Source organism: Hydractinia symbiolongicarpus, chromosome 2, assembly GCF_029227915.1.
Source record: "Hydractinia symbiolongicarpus strain clone_291-10 chromosome 2, HSymV2.1, whole genome shotgun sequence".
NCBI classification, from domain to species: Eukaryota; Metazoa; Cnidaria; class Hydrozoa; order Anthoathecata; family Hydractiniidae; genus Hydractinia; species Hydractinia symbiolongicarpus.
The window spans coordinates 20,794,018-20,812,759 of record NC_079876.1 but is presented as its reverse complement, the minus strand read 5'-3'; the positions used below and the strand labels follow the sequence as shown (position 1 = coordinate 20,812,759).

At 47.0% G+C, this 18,742-nt stretch overlaps 2 long non-coding RNA genes across 3 annotated transcripts; both read right to left on the bottom strand.

The window, feature by feature from the left end:
* Window positions 1–1,279: 1,279 nt before the first annotated feature.
* Window positions 1,280–10,618, bottom strand: LOC130630124 (uncharacterized). 2 transcript variants are annotated; one of them, XR_008982038.1, is made up of 3 exons: window positions 10,426–10,618; window positions 2,423–2,603; window positions 1,280–1,513 (listed from the first exon to the last, which is right to left on the bottom strand). It is a non-coding gene; the product is annotated as an uncharacterized LOC130630124 (long non-coding RNA). The 2 variants fall into 2 exon arrangements; XR_008982037.1 differs by lacking the exon at window positions 10,426–10,618 and adding an exon at window positions 3,513–3,906.
* A 3,127-nt stretch (window positions 10,619–13,745) lies between these two features.
* LOC130630123 (uncharacterized) lies at window positions 13,746–16,021 on the bottom strand. The gene is made up of 3 exons (XR_008982036.1): window positions 15,701–16,021; window positions 14,428–14,608; window positions 13,746–13,882 (listed from the first exon to the last, which is right to left on the bottom strand). It is a non-coding gene; the product is annotated as an uncharacterized LOC130630123 (long non-coding RNA).
* Window positions 16,022–18,742: the final 2,721 nt, after the last annotated feature.

The window sequence follows — 18,742 nt, the reverse complement described above, 5'->3', positions numbered from 1 at the left end:
TAAAATGACTTTGGACGACGTAGACAATTGAGAGTGGACGGAATAGACCGATGGTTGTCTGTGCTAACACATGCAACCACGTGTTTAACGTATAAGGCCTTTATTGGGCGGCAAAAGGCCATAAAGCAGCATTCAGTGGTCTGTACACGTATTTGACAGTGTTCTAACGTCATGGCTCGATGGAAAATGACTTTGGACGACGTAGACCATTGAGAGTGGAAGGAATTGACCGATGGTAACCTGCGCAGGCACGTGCTACTATGTGATTCACATGTAAGACCTTTACTAAGCATCAAAAGGCCAAATAACAGCCTTTAGAGGCCTGTGCACGCAGTTGACGGTGTTGTAAGTCTATGGCGCAATAAAAAACGACTTTGGACGACGTAGACCAATGAGAGTGGAAGGACTAGACCGATGGTAACCTGTGCTAACTCATGCAACCAGGTGTTTAACGTATAAGGCCTTTATTGGGCGGGAAAAGTCTATATAACAGCATTGAGAGACCTGTACACGTTGTTGAGGGTGTTGTAAGGCCATGGCTCGATGGAAAATGACTTTGGACGACGTAGACCATTGAGAGTAGACGGAATAGACTGGTGGTACCCTGCGCAGGCACATGGAACCACTTGATTTACGTGTTAGACATTTTTTAGGCGTCAAAAGGCCATATAACGGCCTTTAGAGGCCTATGCACGCAGTTGACGGTTTTGTAAGGCTATTACGCAATGAAAAAGGACTTGGGACGTCCTAGTCCATTGAGTGTGGGCGGAATAGGCCGATAGTAACCTGCGCAGGCACGTAGAGCCACTTGATTTACGTGTGAGACCCTTTTTAGGCGTCAAGAGGCCACATAACGGCCTTTAGAGGCCTGTACACGTAGATGACGGTGTTGTAAGACTATGTCGCAATGAAAAACGACTTTGGACGTCGTAGTCCAATGAGTGTGGAAGGAATAGACCGATGGCAACATGCGCTAACGCATGAAAGCACGTGTTTTACGTGTATTGCCTTTATTGAGAGGCAAAAGGCCATATAACAGCATTTAGAGACCTGTACACGTAGTTGACGGTGTTCTAAAGTCATGGCTCGATGGAAAAAGACTTTGGACGACGTAGACCATTGAGAGTGGAAGAACTAGACCGATGGTAACCTGCGCTAACTCATGCAACCAGGTGTTTAACGTATAAGGCCTTTATTGGGCGGGAAAAGTCTATATAACAGCATTGAGAGACCTGTACACGTTGTTGAGGGTGTTGTAAGGCCATGGCTCGATGGAAAATGACTTTGGACGACGTAGACCATTGAGAGTGGAAGGAATAGACCGATGGTAACCTGCGCAGGCACGTGCAACTATGTGATTCACATGTAAGACCTTTTTAGGCGTCAAAAGGACATATACCGGCCTTTAGAGGCCTGTACACGTTGTTGGCGGTGTTGTAAGTCTATGGCGCATTGAAAAACGATTTGGGACGTCGTAGTCCAATGAGTGTGGAAGGAATAGACCGATGGTAACCTGCGCTAACGCATGGAAGCACGTGTTTTATGTGTAAGGCGTTTATTAGGCCGCAAAGGCCATATAACAGCCTTTAGAGGCCTGTACACGTAGTTGACGGTGTTGCAAGGGCATGGCTCGATGGAAAACGACTTTGGACGACGTAGACCATTTAGAGTGAACGGAATAGACAGGTGGTAACCTGCGCAGGCACATGGAACCACTTGATTTACGTGTTAGACCTTTTTTAGGCGTCAAAAGGCCATATAACGGCCTTTAGAGGCCTGTGCACGCAGTTGACGGTTTTGTAAGGCTATTGCGCAATGAAAAAGGACTTGGGACGTCCTAGTCCATTGAGTGTGGGAGGAATAGGCCGATAGTAACCTGCGCAGGCACGTAGAGCCACTTGATTTACGTGTGAGACCCTTTTTAGGCGTCAAGAGGCCACATAACAGCCTTTAGAGGCCTGTACACGTAGATGACGGTGTTGTAAGACTATGTCGCAATGAAAAACGACTTTGGACGTCGTAGTCCAATGAGTGTGGAAGGAATAGACCGATGGCAACATGCGCTAACGCATGAAAGCACGTGTTTTACGTGTATTGCCTTTATTGAGAGGCAAAAGGCCATATAACAGCATTTAGAGACCTGTACACGTAGTTGACGGTGTTCTAAAGTCATGGCTCGATGGAAAAAGACTTTGGACGACGTAGACCATTGAGAGTGGAAGAACTAGACCGATGGTAACCTGCGCTAACTCATGCAACCAGGTGTTTAACGTATAAGGCCTTTATTGGGCGGGAAAAGTCTATATAACAGCATTGAGAGACCTGTACACGTTGTTGAGGGTGTTGTAAGGCCATGGCTCGATGGAAAATGACTTTGGACGACGTAGACCATTGAGAGTGGAAGGAATAGACCGATGGTAACCTGCGCAGGCACGTGCAACTATGTGATTCACATGTAAGACCTTTTTAGGCGTCAAAAGGACATATACCGGCCTTTAGAGGCCTGTACACGTTGTTGGCGGTGTTGTAAGTCTATGGCGCATTGAAAAACGATTTGGGACGTCGTAGTCCAATGAGTGTGGAAGGAATAGACCGATGGTAACCTGCGCTAACGCATGGAAGCACGTGTTTTATGTGTAAGGCGTTTATTAGGCCGCAAAGGCCATATAACAGCCTTTAGAGGCCTGTACACGTAGTTGACGGTGTTGCAAGGGCATGGCTCGATGGAAAACGACTTTGGACGACGTAGACCATTTAGAGTGAACGGAATAGACAGGTGGTAACCTGCGCAGGCACATGGAACCACTTGATTTACGTGTTAGACCTTTTTTAGGCGTCAAAAGGCCATATAACGGCCTTTAGAGGCCTGTGCACGCAGTTGACGGTTTTGTAAGGCTATTGCGCAATGAAAAAGGACTTGGGACGTCCTAGTCCATTGAGTGTGGGAGGAATAGGCCGATAGTAACCTGCGCAGGCACGTAGAGCCACTTGATTTACGTGTGAGACCCTTTTTAGGCGTCAAGAGGCCACATAACAGCCTTTAGAGGCCTGTACACGTAGATGACGGTGTTGTAAGACTATGTCGCAATGAAAAACGACTTTGGACGTCGTAGTCCAATGAGTGTGGAAGGAATAGACCGATGGCAACATGCGCTAACGCATGAAAGCACGTGTTTTACGTGTATGGCCTTTATTGAGAGGCAAAAGGCCATATAACAGCATTTAGAGACCTGTACACGTAGTTGACGGTGTTCTAAAGTCATGGCTCGATGGAAAAAGACTTTGGACGACGTAGACCATTGAGAGTGGAAGAACTAGACCGATGGTAACCTGTGCTAACGCATGGAAGCACGTGTTTTACGTGCAAGGCCTTTATTGGTCGGCAAAAGCCCATATAACAGCATTTAGTGGCCTGTACACGTAGTTGAGGGTGTTGTAAGGCCATGGCTCGATGGAAAAAGACTTTGGACGACGTAGACCATTGAGAGTGGAAGGAATAGACCGATGGTAACCTGCGCAGGCACGTGCAACAACTTGATTTACGTGTAAGACCTTTTTTAGGCGTCAAAAGGCCATATAACGGTCTTTAGAGGCGTGTACAGGTAGTTGACGGTGTTGTAAGTCTATGGCGCAATGCAAAACTACTTTGGACAACGTAGACTATTAAGTGTGGAAGGAATTGACCGACGGTAACCTGCGCACACGCATGGAAGCACGTGTTTTACGTGCAAGGCCTTTATTGGTCGACAAAATCCCATATACCAGCATTTAGAGACCTGTACACGTAGTTGACGGTGTTGTAATTCTATGGCACATTGAAAAACGACTTTGGACGACGTAGACCATTGAGAGTGGAAGGACTAGACCGATGGTAACCTGCGCTAACGCATGGAAGCACGTGTTTTACGTGTAAGGCGTTTATTAGGCCGCAAAAGGCCATATAACAGCCTTTAGAGGCCTGTACACGTAGTTGACGGTGTTGCAAGGGCATGGCTCGATGGAAAACGACTTTGGACGACGTTGACCAATTAGAGTGGACGGAATAGACAGGTGGTAACTTGCGCAGGCACATGGAACCACTTGATTTACGTGTAAGACCTTTTTAGGCGTCAAAAGGCCATATACCGGCCTTTAGAGGCCTGTACACGTTGTTGACGGTGTTGTAAGTCTATGGCGCATTGAAAAACGATTTGGGACGTCGTAGTCCAATGAGTGTGGAAGGAATAGACCGATGGTTGTCTGTGCGAACTCATGCAACTACGTGTTTCACGTATAAGGCCTTTATTGGGCGGGAAAAGTCCATATAACAGCATTTAGAGATCTGTACACGTAGTTGATGATGTTGTAAGGCCATGGCTCGATGGAAAACGACTTTGGACGACGTAGACCATTGAGAGTGGACGGAATAGACAGGTGGTAACCTGCGCAGGCACGTGGAACCACTTGATTTACGTGTAAGACCTTTTCTAGGCGTCAAAAGGCCATATAACGGCCTTTAGAGGCCTGTACACGTAGTTGCCGGTGTTGTAAGTCTATGGCGCTTTGGATAACGACTTTGGACGACGTAGACCATTGAGAGTGGAAGAACTAGACCGATGGTAACCTGTGCTAACGCATGGAAGCACGTGTTTTACGTGCAAGGCCTTTATTGGTCGGCAAAAGCCCATATAACAGCATTTAGTGGCCTGTACACGTAGTTGAGGGTGTTGTAAGGCCATGGCTCGATGGAAAAAGACTTTGGACGACGTAGACCATTGAGAGTGGAAGGAATAGACCGATGGTAACCTGCGCAGGCACGTGCAACAACTTGATTTACGTGTAAGACCTTTTTTAGGCGTCAAAAGGCCATATAACGGTCTTTAGAGGCGTGTACAGGTAGTTGACGGTGTTGTAAGTCTATGGCGCAATGCAAAACTACTTTGGACAACGTAGACTATTAAGTGTGGAAGGAATTGACCGACGGTAACCTGCGCAGACGCATGGGAGCACGTGTTTTACGTGCAAGGCCTTTATTGGTCGACAAAAGCCCATATACCAGCATTTAGAGACCTGTACTCGTAGTTGACGGTGTTGTAAGTCTATGGCGCATTGAAAAACGACTTTGGACGACATAGACCATTAAGAGTGGAAGGACTAGACCGATGGTATTCTGCGCAGGCACGTGCAACAACTTGATTTACGTGTAAGACCTTTTTTAGGCGTCAAAAGGCCATATAACGGTCTTTAGAGGCGTGTACAGGTAGTTGACGGTGTTGTAAGTCTATGGCGCAATGCAAAACTACTTTGGACAACGTAGACTATTAAGTGTGGAAGGAATTGACCGACGGTAACCTGCGCAGACGCATGGAAGCACGTGTTTTACGTGCAAGGCCTTTATTGGTCGACAAAAGCCCATATACCAGCATTTAGAGACCTGTACTCGTAGTTGACGGTGTTGTAAGTCTATGGCGCATTGAAAAACGACTTTGGACGACATAGACCATTAAGAGTGGAAGGACTAGACCGATGGTATTCTGCGCAGGCACGTGCAACAACTTGATTTACGTGTAAGACCTTTTTTAGGCGTCAAAAGGCCATATAACAGCCTTTAGAGGCTGGTACACCTTGTTGACGGTGTTGTAAGACTATGTCGCAATGAAAAACGACTTTGGACGACGTAGACCATTGCGTGTGGAAGGAATGGACCGACGGCAACCTGCGCTAACGCATGGAAGCACGTGTTTTACGTGTAAGGCGTTTATTAGGCCGCAAAAGGCCATATAACAGCCTTTAGAGGCCTGTACACGTAGTTGACGGTGTTGCAAGGGCATGGCTCGATGGAAAACGACTTTGGACGACGTAGTCCATTGAGAGTGGACGGAATAGAAAGGTGGTAACCTGCGCAGGCACGTGGAACCACTTGATTTACGTGTAAGACCTTTTCTAGGCGTCAGAAGGCCATATAACGGCCTTTAGAGGCCTGTACACGCATTTGACGGTTTGGTAAGGCTATAGCGCAATGAGAAAGGACTTTGAACGTCGTAGTCTATTGAGTGTAGAAGAAATAGACCGATGGTTGTCTGTGCGAACTCATGCAACTACGTGTTCAACGTATAAGGCCTTTATTGTGCGGGAAAAGTCCATATAACAGCATTTAGAAGCCTGTACATGTAGTTGACAGTGTTGCAATGCCATGACTCGATGGAGTACGACTTTGGACGAGGTAGACCATTGAGAGTGTGGAAGGAATAGACCGATGGTAACCTGTGCAGGCACGTGCAACTATGTGATTCACATGTAAGACCTTTACTAAGCATCAAAAGGCCAAATAACAGCCTTTAGAGGCCTGTGCACGCAGTTGACGGTGTTGTAAGTCTATGGCGCAATGAAAAACGACTTTGGACGACGTAGACCAATGAGAGTGGAAGGACTAGACCGATGGTAACCTGTGCTAACTCATGCAACCAGGTGTTTAACGTATAAGGCCTTTATTGGGCGGGAAAAGTCTATATAACAGCATTGAGAGACCTGTACACGTTGTTGAGGGTGTTGTAAGGCCATGGCTCGATGGAAAATGACTTTGGACGACGTAGACCATTGAGAGTAGACGGAATAGACCGGTGGTACCCTGCGCAGGCACATGGAACCACTTGATTTACGTGTTAGACCTTTTTTAGGCGTCAAAAGGCCATATAACGGCCTTTAGAGGCCTGTGCACGCAGTTGACGGTTTTGTAAGGCTATTGCGCAATGAAAAAGGACTTGGGACGTCCTAGTCCATTGAGTGTGGGAGGAATAGGCCGATAGTAACCTGCGCAGGCACGTAGAGCCACTTGATTTACGTGTGAGACCCTTTTTAGGCGTCAAGAGGCCACATAACGGCCATTAGAGGCCTGTACACGTAGATGACGGTGTTGTAAGACTATGTCGCAATGAAAAACGACTTTGGACGTCGTAGTCCAATGAGTGTGAAAGGAATAGACCGATGGTAACATGCGCTAACGCATGAATGCACGTGTTTTACGTGTAAGGCGTTTATTAGGCCGCAAAGGCCATATAACAGCCTTTAGAGGCCTGTACACGTAGTTGACGGTGTTGCAAGGGCATGGCTCGATGGAAAACGACTTTGGACGACGTAGACCATTTAGAGTGGACGGAATAGACAGGTGGTAACCTGCGCAGGCACGTGGAACCACTTGATTTACGTGTAAGACCTTTTCTAGGCGTCAAAAGGCCATATAACGGCCTTTAGAGGCCTGTACACGTAGTTGCCGGTGTTGAAAGTCTATGGCGCTTTGGATAACGACTTTGGACGACGTAGACCATTGAGAGTGGAAGAACTAGACCGATGGTAACCTGCGCTAACGCATGGAAGCACGTGTTTTACGTGCAAGGCCTTTATTGGTCGGCAAAAGCCCATATAACAGCATTTAGTGGCCTGTACACGTAGTTGATGGTGTTGTAAGGCCATGGCTCGATGTAAAAAGAGTTTGCACGACGTAGACCATTGAGAGTGGAAGGAATAGACCGATGGTAATCTGCGCAGGCACGTGCAACAACTTGATTTACGTGTAAGACCTTTTTTAGGCGTCAAAAGGCCATATAATGGCCTTTAGAGGCGTGTACAGGTAGTTGACGGTGTTGTAAGTCTGTGGCGCAATGAAAAACTACTTTGGACAACGTAGACTATTGAGTGTGGAAGGAATTGACCGACGGTAACCTGCGCACACGCATGGGAGCACGTGTTTTACGTGCAAGGCCTTTATTGGTCGACAAAATCCCATATACCAGCATTTAGAGACCTGTACACGTAGTTGACGGTGTTGTAATTCTATGGCACATTGAAAAACGACTTTGGACGACGTAGACCATTGAGAGTGGAAGGACTAGACCGATGGTAACCTGCGTTAACGCATGGAAGCACGTGTTTTACGTGTAAGGCGTTTATTAGGCCGCAAAAGGCCATATAACAGCCTTTAGAGGCCTGTACACGTAGTTGACGGTGTTGCAAGGGCACGGCTCGATGGAAAACGACTTTGGACGACGTTGACCAATTAGAGTGGACGGAATAGACAGGTGGTAACTTGCGCAGGCACGTGGAACCACTTGATTTACGTGTAAGACCTTTTTAGGCGTCAAAAGGCCATATACCGGCCTTTAGAGGCCTGTACACGTTGTTGACGGTGTTGTAAGTCTATGGCGCATTGAAAAACGATTTGGGACGTCGTAGTCCAATGAGTGTGGAAGGAATAGACCGATGGTTGTCTGTGCGAACTCATGCAACTACGTGTTTAACGTATAAGGCCTTTATTGGGCGGGAAAAGTCCATATAACAGCATTTAGAGATCTGTACACGTAGTTGATGATGTTGTAAGGCCATGGCTCGATGGAAAACGACTTTGGACGACGTAGACCATTGAGAGTGGACGGAATAGACAGGTGGTAACCTGCGCAGGCACGTGGAACCACTTGATTTACGTGTAAGACCTTTTCTAGGCGTCAAAAGGTCATATAACGGCCTTTAGAGGCCTGTACACGTAGTTGCCGGTGTTGTAAGTCTATGGCGCTTTGGATAACGACTTTGGACGACGTAGACCATTGAGAGTGGAAGAACTAGACCGATGGTAACCTGCGCTAACGCATGGAAGCACGTGTTTTACGTGCAAGGCCTTTATTGGTCGGCAAAAGCCCATATAACAGCATTTAGTGGCCTGTACACGTAGTTGAGGGTGTTGTAAGGCCATGGCTCGATGGAAAAAGACTTTGGACGACGTAGACCATTGAGAGTGGAAGGAATAGACCGATGGTAACCTGCGCAGGCACGTGCAACAACTTGATTTACGTGTAAGACCTTTTTTAGGCGTCAAAAGGCCATATAACGGTCTTTAGAGGCGTGTACAGGTAGTTGACGGTGTTGTAAGTCTATGGCGCAATGCAAAACTACTTTGGACAACGTAGACTATTAAGTGTGGAAGGAATTGACCGACGGTAACCTGCGCAGACGCATGGGAGCACGTGTTTTACGTGCAAGGCCTTTATTGGTCGACAAAAGCCCATATACCAGCATTTAGAGACCTGTACTCGTAGTTGACGGTGTTGTAAGTCTATGGCGCATTGAAAAACGACTTTGGACGACATAGACCATTAAGAGTGGAAGGACTAGACCGATGGTATTCTGCGCAGGCACGTGCAACAACTTGATTTACGTGTAAGACCTTTTTTAGGCGTCAAAAGGCCATATAACAGCCTTTAGAGGCTGGTACACCTTGTTGACGGTGTTGTAAGACTATGTCGCAATGAAAAACGACTTTGGACGACGTAGACCATTGCGTGTGGAAGGAATGGACCGACGCAACCTGCGCTAACGCATGGGAGCACGTGTTTTACGTGCAAGGCCTTTATTGGTCGGCAAAAGCCCATATAACAGCATTTAGAGACCTGTACACGTAGTTGACGGTGTTCTAAAGTCATGGCTCGATGGAAAAAGACTTTGGACGACGTAGACCATTGAGAGTTGAAGGAATAGACCGATGGTAACCTGCGCTAACGCATGGAAGCACGTGTTTTACGTGCAAGGCCTTTATTGGTCGGAAAAAGCCCATATAACAGCATTTAGTGGCCTGTACACGTAGTTGATGGTGTTGTAAGGCCATGGCTCGATGGAAAAAGACTTTGGACGACGTAGACCATTGAGAGTGGAAGGAATAGACCGATGGTAACCTGCGCAGGCACGTGCAACAACTTGATTTACGTGTAAGACCTTTTTTAGGCGTCAAAAGGCCATATAACGGTCTTTAGAGGCGTGTACAGGTAGTTGACGGTGTTGTAAGTCTATGGCGCAATGCAAAACTACTTTGGACAACGTAGACTATTAAGTGTGGAAGGAATTGACCGACGGTAACCTGCGCAGACGCATGGGAGCACGTGTTTTACGTGCAAGGCCTTTATTGGTCGACAAAAGCCCATATACCAGCATTTAGAGACCTGTACTCGTAGTTGACGGTGTTGTAAGTCTATGGCGCATTGAAAAACGACTTTGGACGACATAGACCATTAAGAGTGGAAGGACTAGACCGATGGTATTCTGCGCAGGCACGTGCAACAACTTGATTTACGTGTAAGACCTTTTTTAGGCGTCAAAAGGCCATATAACAGCCTTTAGAGGCTGGTACACCTTGTTGACGGTGTTGTAAGACTATGTCGCAATGAAAAACGACTTTGGACGACGTAGACCATTGCGTGTGGAAGGAATGGACCGACGCAACCTGCGCTAACGCATGGGAGCACGTGTTTTACGTGCAAGGCCTTTATTGGTCGGCAAAAGCCCATATAACAGCATTTAGAGACCTGTACACGTAGTTGACGGTGTTCTAAAGTCATGGCTCGATGGAAAAAGACTTTGGACGACGTAGACCATTGAGAGTTGAAGGAATAGACCGATGGTAACCTGCGCATGCACGTGCAACTATGTGATTCACATGTAAGACCTTTTTAGGCGTCAAAAGGCCATATACCGGCCTTTAGAGGCCTGTACACGTTGTTGACGTTGTTGTAAGTCTATGGCGCATTAAAAAACAATTTGGGACGTCGTAGTCCAATGAGTGTGGAAGGAATAGACCGATGCTAACCTGCGCTAACGCATGGAAGCACGTGTTTTACGTGTAAGGCGTTTATTAGGCCGCAAAAGGCCATATAACAGCCTTTAGAGGCCTGTACACGTAGTTGACGGTGTTGCAAGGGCATGGCTCGATGGAAAACGACTTTGGACGACGTAGTCCATTGAGAGTGGACGGAATAGACATGTGGTAACCTGCGCAGGCACGTGGAACTATGTGATTCACATGTAAGACCTTTACTAAGCATCAAAAGGCCTTATAACGGCCTTTTAGAGGCCTGTACACGTTGTTGACGGTGTTGTAAGTCTATGGCCCATTGAAAAACGATTTGAGACGTCGTAGTCCAATGAGTTTGGAAGGAATAGACCGATGGTAACACGCGCTAACGCATAAAGGCACGTGTTTTACGTGTATGGCCTTTATTGAGAGGCAAAAGGCCATATAACAGCATTTAGTGGCCTGTACACGTAGTTGAGGGTGTTGTAAGGCCATGGCTCGATGGAAAAAGACTTTGGACGACGTAGACCATTGAGAGTGGAAGGAATAGACCGATGGTAACCTGCGCAGGCACGTGCAACAACTTGATTTACGTGTAAGACCTTTTTTAGGCGTCAAAAGGCCATATAACAGCCTTTAGAGGCCTGTGCACGCAGTTGACGGTTTTGTAAGGCTATAGCACAATGAAAAAGTACTTTGGACAACGTAGACTATTTAGTGTGGACGGAATTGACCGATGGTTGTCTGTGCTAACTCATGCAACCACGTGTTTAACGTATAAGGCCTTTATTGGGCGGGAAAAGTCTATATAACAGCATTGAGAGACCTGTACACGTAGTTGCGGGTGTTGTAAGGCCATGGCTCGATAAAAAATGACTTTGGACGACGTAGACCATTGAGAGTGGACGGAATAGACCGGTGGTACCCTGCGCAGGCACGTGGAACCACTTGATTTACGTGTTAGACCTTTTTTAGGCGTCAAAAGGCCATATAATGGCCTTTAGAGGCCTGTGCTCGCAGTTGACGGTTTTGTAAGGCTATTGCGCAATGAAAAAGGACTTTGGACAACGTAGACTATTTAGTGTGGACGGAATTGACCGATGGTTGTCTGTGCTAACTCATGCAACCACGTGTTTAACGTATAAGGCCTTTATTGGGCGGGAAAAGTCTATATAACAGCATTGAGAGACCTGTACACGTAGTTGCGGGTGTTGTAAGGCCATGGCTCGATAAAAAATGACTTTGGACGACGTAGACCATTGAGAGTGGACGGAATAGACCGGTGGTACCCTGCGCAGGCACGTGGAACCACTTGATTTACGTGTTAGACCTTTTTTAGGCGTCAAAAGGCCATATAATGGCCTTTAGAGGCCTGTGCTCGCAGTTGACGGTTTTGTAAGGCTATTGCGCAATGAAAAAGGACTTGGGACGTCCTAGTCCATTGAGTGTGGGAGGAATAGGCCGATGGTAACCTGCGCTAACGCATGGAAGCACGTGTTTTACGTGCAAGGATTTTATTGTGTAGGAAAAGGCCATGTAACAGCCTTTAGAGGCCTGTACATGCAGTTGACGGTGTTGCAAGGGCATGGCTCGATGGAAAACGACTTGGGACGACGTAGTCCATTGAGGGTGGAAGGACTACACATCGTTCAACGTGCGCAGGCACGTGGAACTACGTGATTCACATGTAAGATCTTTATTAGGCATCAAAAGGCGATATAACAGCCTTTAGAGGCCTGTGCACGCAGTTGACGGCTTTTAAGGCTATAGCGCAATGAAAAACGACTTTGGACGACGTAGACCATTGAGAGTGGAAGGAATTGACTGATGGTAACCTGTGCAGGCACGTGCAACTATGTGATTCACATGTAAGACCTTTACTAAGCATTAAAAGGCCATATAACAGCCTTTAGAGGCCTGTGCACGCAGTTGACAGTTTTGTAAGGCTGTACCACAATGAAAAACTACTTTGGACAACGTAGACTATTTAGTGTGGAACGGAATAGACCGATGGTTGTCTGTGCTAACTCATGCAACCACGTGTTTAACGTATAAGGCCTTTATTGGGCGGCAAAAGGCCATAAAGCAGCATTCAGTGGTCTGTACACGTATTTGACAGTGTTCTAACGTCATGGCTCGATGGAAAACCAATTGGGACGTCGTAATACAATGAGAGTGGAAAGACTAGACCCATCGTAACGTGCGCGGGCACGTGGAACTATGTGATTCACCTGTAAGACCTTTACTAGGCATCAAAAGGCCATATAACAGCCTTTAGAGGCCTGTGCACGCAGTTGACGGTGTTGTAAGTCTATGGCGCAATAAAAAACGACTTTGGACGACGTAGACCATTGAGAGTGGAAGGACTAGGCCGATGGTAACCTGTGCTAACTCATGCAACTAGGTGTTTAACGTATAAGGCCTTTATTGGGCGGGAAAAGTCTATATAACAGCATTGAGAGACCTGTACACGTAGTTGAGGGTGTTGTAAGGCCATGGCTTGATGGAAAATGACTTTGGACGACGTAGACCATTGAGAGTAGACGGAATAGACCGGTGGTACCCTGCGCAGGCACATGGAACCACTTGATTTACGTGTTAGACCTTTTTTAGGCGTCAAAAGGTCATATAACGGCCTTTAGAGGCCTGTGCACGCAGTTGACGGTTTTGTAAGGCTATTGCGCAATGAAAAAGGACTTGGGACGTCCTAGTCCATTGAGTGTGGGAGGAATAGGCCGATGGTAACCTGCGCAGGCACGTAGAGCCACTTGATTTACGTGTGAGACCCTTTTTAGGCGTCAAGAGGCCACATAACGGCCTTTAGAGGCCTGTACACGTAGATGACGGTGTTGTAAGACTATGTCGCAATGAAAAACGACTTTGGACGTCGTAGTCCAATGAGTGTGGAAGGAATATACCGATGGTAACATGCGCTAACGCATGAAAGCACGTGTTTTACGTGTATGGCCTTTATTGAGAGGCAAAAGGCCATATAACAGCATTTAGAGACCTGTACACGTAGTTGACGGTGTTCTAAAGTCATGGCTCGATGGAAAAAGACTTTGGACGACGTAGACCATTGAGAGTGGAAGGAATAGACCGATGGTAACCTGCGCAGGCACGTGCAACTATGTGATTCACATGTAAGACCTTTTTAGGCGTCAAAAGGACATATACCGGCATTTAGAGGCCTGTACACGTTGTTGGCGGTGTTGTAAGTCTATGGCGCATTGAAAAACGATTTGGGACGTCGTAGTCCAATGAGTGTGGAAGGAATAGACCGATGGTAACCTGCGCTAACGCATGGAAGCACGTGTTTTACGTGTAAGGCGTTTATTAGGCCGCAAAGGCCATATAACAGCCTTTAGAGGCCTGTACACGTAGTTGACGGTGTTGCAAGGGCATGGCTCGATGGAAAACGACTTTGGACGACGTAGACCATTTAGAGTGGACGGAATAGACAGGTGGTAACCTGCGCAGGCACGTCGAACCACTTGATTTACGTGTAAGACCTTTTCTAGGCGTCAAAAGGCCATATAACGGCCTTTAGAGGCCTGTACACGTAGTTGCCGGTGTTGAAAGTCTATGGCGCTTTGGATAACGACTTTGGACGACGTAGACCATTGAGAGTGGAAGAACTAGACCGATGGTAACCTGCGCTAACGCATGGAAGCACGTGTTTTACGTGCAAGGCCTTTATTGGTCGGCAAAAGCCCATATAACAGCATTTAGTGGCCTGTACACGTAGTTAAGGGTGTTGTAAAGTCATGGCTCGATGGAAAAAGACTTTGGACGACGTAGACTATTGAGAGTGGAAGGAATAGACCGATGGTAACCTGCGCAGGCACGTGCAACTATGTGATTCACATGTAAGACCTTTTTAGGCGTCAAAAGGACATATACCGGCCTTTAGAGGCCTGTACACGTTGTTGGCGGTGTTGTAAGTCTATGGCGCATTGAAAAACGATTTGGGACGTCGTAGTCCAATGAGTGTGGAAGGAATAGACCGATGGTAACCTGCGCTAACGCATGGAAGCACGTGTTTTACGTGTAAGGCGTTTATTAGGCCGCAAAGGCCATATAACAGCCTTTAGAGGCCTGTACACGTAGTTGACGGTGTTGCAAGGGCATGGCTCGATGGAAAACGACTTTGGACGACGTAGACCATTTAGAGTGGACGGAATAGACAGGTGGTAACCTGCGCAGGCACGTTGAACCACTTGATTTACGTGTAAGACCTTTTCTAGGCGTCAAAAGGCCATATAACGGCCTTTAGAGGCTTGTACACGTAGTTGCCGGTGTTGTAAGTCTATGGCGCTTTGGATAACGACTTTGGACGACGTAGACCATTGAGAGTGGAAGAACTAGACCGATGGTAACCTGCGCGAACGCATGGAAGCACGTGTTTTACGTGCAAGGCCTTTATTGGTCGGCAAAAGCCCATATAACAGCATTTAGTGGCCTGTACACGTAGTTGACGGTGTTGCAAGGGCATGGCTCGATGGAAAACGACTTTGGACGACGTAGACCATTGAGAGTGTGGACGGAATAGACCGGTGGTACCCTGCGCAGGCACGTGGAACCACTTGATTTACGTGTTAGACCTTTTTTAGGCGTCAAAAGGATATATAACGGCCTTTAGAGGCCTGTGCACGCAGTTGACGGTTTTGTAAGGCTATTGCGCAATGAAAAAGGACTTGGGACGTCCTAGTCCATTGAGTGTGGGAGGAATAGGCCAATGGTAACCTGCGCTAACGCATGGAAGCACGTGTTTTACGTGCAAGGATTTTATTGTGTGGGAAAAGGCCATGTAACAGCCTTTAGAGGCCTGTACATGCAGTTGACGGTGTTGCAAGGGCATGGCTCGATGGAAAACGACTTGGGACGACGTAGTCCATTGAGGGTGGAAGGACTACACATCGTTCAACGTGCGCGGGCACGTGGAACTACGTGATTTACATGTAAGATCTTTATTAGGCATCAAAAGGCGATATAACAGCCTTTAGAGGCCTGTGCACGCAGTTGACGGCTTTTAAGGCTATAGCGCAATGAAAAACGACTTTGGACGACGTAGACCATTGAGAGTGGAAGGAATTGACCGATGGTAACCTGCGCAGGCACGTGCAACTATGTGATTCACATGTAAGACCTTTACTAAGCATTAAAAGGCCATATAACAGCCTTTAGAGGCCTGTGCGCGCAGTTGACGGTTTTGTAAGGCTGTAGCACAATGAAAAACTACTTTGGACAACGTAGACTATTTAGTGTGGAAGGAATTGACCGATGGTTGTCTGTGCTAACTCATGCATCCACGTGTTTAACGTATAAGGTCTTTATTGGGCGGGAAAAGTCCATATAACCGCATTGAGAGACCTGTACTCGTAGTTGACGGTGTTGTAAGGCCATGGCTCGATGTAAAATGACTTTTGACGACGTAAACCATTGAGAGTGGACGGACTAGACCGATGGTAACCTGCACCAACGCATGGAAGCACGTGTTTTACGTGTAAGGACTTTATTGGGCGGCTAAAGGCCATAAAGCAGCATTCAGTGGTCTGTACACGTATTTGACAGTGTTCTAACGTCATGGCTCGATGGAAAACCAATTGGGACGTCGTAATACAATGAGAGTGGCAAGACTAGACCCATCGTAACGTGCGCGGGCACGTGGAACTATGTGATTCACCTGTGAGACCTTTACTAGGCATCAAAAGGCCATATAACAGCCTTTAGAGGCCTGTGCACGCAGTTGACGGTGTTGTAAGTCTATGGCGCAATGAAAAACGACTTTGGACGACGTAGACCATTGAGAGTGGAAGGACTAGACCGATGGTAACCTGTGCTAACTCATGCAACCAGGTGTTTAACGTATAAGGCCTTTATTGGGCGGGAAAAGTCTATATAACAGCATTGAGAAACCTGTACACGTAGTTGAGGGTGTTGTAAGGCCATGGCTCGATGGAAAATGACTTTGGACGACGTAGACCATTGAGAGTGGAAGGAATAGACCGATGGTAACCTGCGCAGGCACGCGCAACTATGTGATTCACATGTAAGACCTTTACTAAGCATCAAAAGGCCATATAACAGCCTTTAGAGGCCTGTGCACGCAGTTGTCGGTTTTGTAAGGCATATAGCACAATGAAAAAGTACTTTGGACAACGTAGACTATTTAGTGTGGACGGAATTGACCGATGGTTGTCTGTGCTAACTCATGCAACCACGTGTTTAACGTGTATGGCCTTTATTGAGAGGCAAAAGGCCATATAACAGCATTTAGAGATCTGTACACGTAGTTGATGGTGTTGTAAGGCCATGGCTCAATGGAAAACGACTTTGGGCGACGTAGACCATTGAGAGTGGACGGAATAGACAGGTGGTAACCTGCGCAGGCACGTGGAACCACTTGATTTACGTGTAAGACCTTTTCTAGGCGTCAAAAGGCCATATAACGGCCTTTAGAGGCCTGTACACGTACTTGCCGGTGTTGTAAGTCAATGGCGCTTTGGATAACGACTTTGGACGACGTAGACCATTGAGAGTGGAAGAACTAGACCGATGGTAACCTGCCCTAACGCATGGAAGCACGTGTTTTACGTGCAAGGCCTTTATTGGTCGGCAAAAGCTCATATAACAGCATTTAGTGGCCTGTACACGTAGTTGAGGGTGTTGTAAGGCCATGGCTCGATGGAAAATGACTTTGGACGACGTAGACCATTGAGAGTGGAAGGAATAGACCGATGGTAACCTGCGCAGGCACGCGCAACTATGTGATTCACATGAAAGACCTTTACTAAGCATCAAAAGGCCATATAACAGCCTTTAGAGGCCTGTGCACGCAGTTGTCGGTTTTGTAAGGCATATAGCACAATGAAAAAGGACTTGGGACGTCCTATTTCATTGAGTGTGGGAGGAATAGACCGATGGTAACCTGCGCTAACGCATGGAAGGACGTGTTTAACGTGCAAGGACTTTATTGAACGGCAATAGGCCATAAAGCAGCATTTAGAGATCTGTACACGTAGTTGATGGTGTTGTAAGGCCATGGCTCAATGGAAAACGACTTTGGGCGACGTAGACCATTGAGAGTGGACGGAATAGACAGGTGGTAACCTGCGCAGGCACGTGGAACCACTTGATTTACGTGTAAGACCTTTTCTAGGCGTCAAAAGGCCATATAACGGCCTTTAGAGGCCTGTACACGTAGTTGCCGGTGTTGTAAGTCAATGGCGCTTTGGATAACGACTTTGGACGACGTAGACCATTGAGAGTGTGGACGGAATAGACCGGTGGTACCCTGCGCAGGCACGTGGAACCACTTGATTTACGTGTTAGACCTTTTTTAGGCGTCAAAAGGATATATAACGGCCTTTAGAGGCCTGTGCACGCAGTTGACGGTTTTGTAAGGCTATTGCGCAATGAAAAAGGACTTGGGACGTCCTAGTCCATTGAGTGTGGGAGGAATAGGCCGATGGTAACCTGCGCTAACGCATGGAAGCACGTGTTTTACGTGCAAGGATTTTATTGTGTGGGAAAAGGCCATGTAACAGCCTTTAGAGGCCTGTACATGCAGTTGACGGTGTTGCAAGGGCATGGCTCGATGGAAAACGACTTGGGACGACGTAGTCCATTGAGGGTGGAAGGACTACACATCGTTCAACGTGCGCGGGCACGTGGAACTACGTGATTTACATGTAAGATCTTTATTAGGCATCAAAAGGCGATATAACAGCCTTTAGAGGCCTGTGCACGCAGTTGACGGCTTTTAAGGCTATAGCGCAATGAAAAACGACTTTGGACGACGTAGACCATTGAGAGTGGAAGGAATTGACCGATGGTAACCTGCGCAGGCACGTGCAACTATGTGATTCACATGTAAGACCTTTACTAAGCATTAAAAGGCCATATAACAGCCTTTAGAGGCCTGTGCGCGCAGTTGACGGTTTTGTAAGGCTGTAGCACAATGAAAAACTACTTTGGACAACGTAGACTATTTAGTGTGGAAGGAATTGACCGATGGTTGTCTGTGCTAACTCATGCATCCACGTGTTTAACGTATAAGGTCTTTATTGGGCGGGAAAAGTCCATATAACCGCATTGAGAGACCTGTACTCGTAGTTGACGGTGTTGTAAGGCCATGGCTCGATGTAA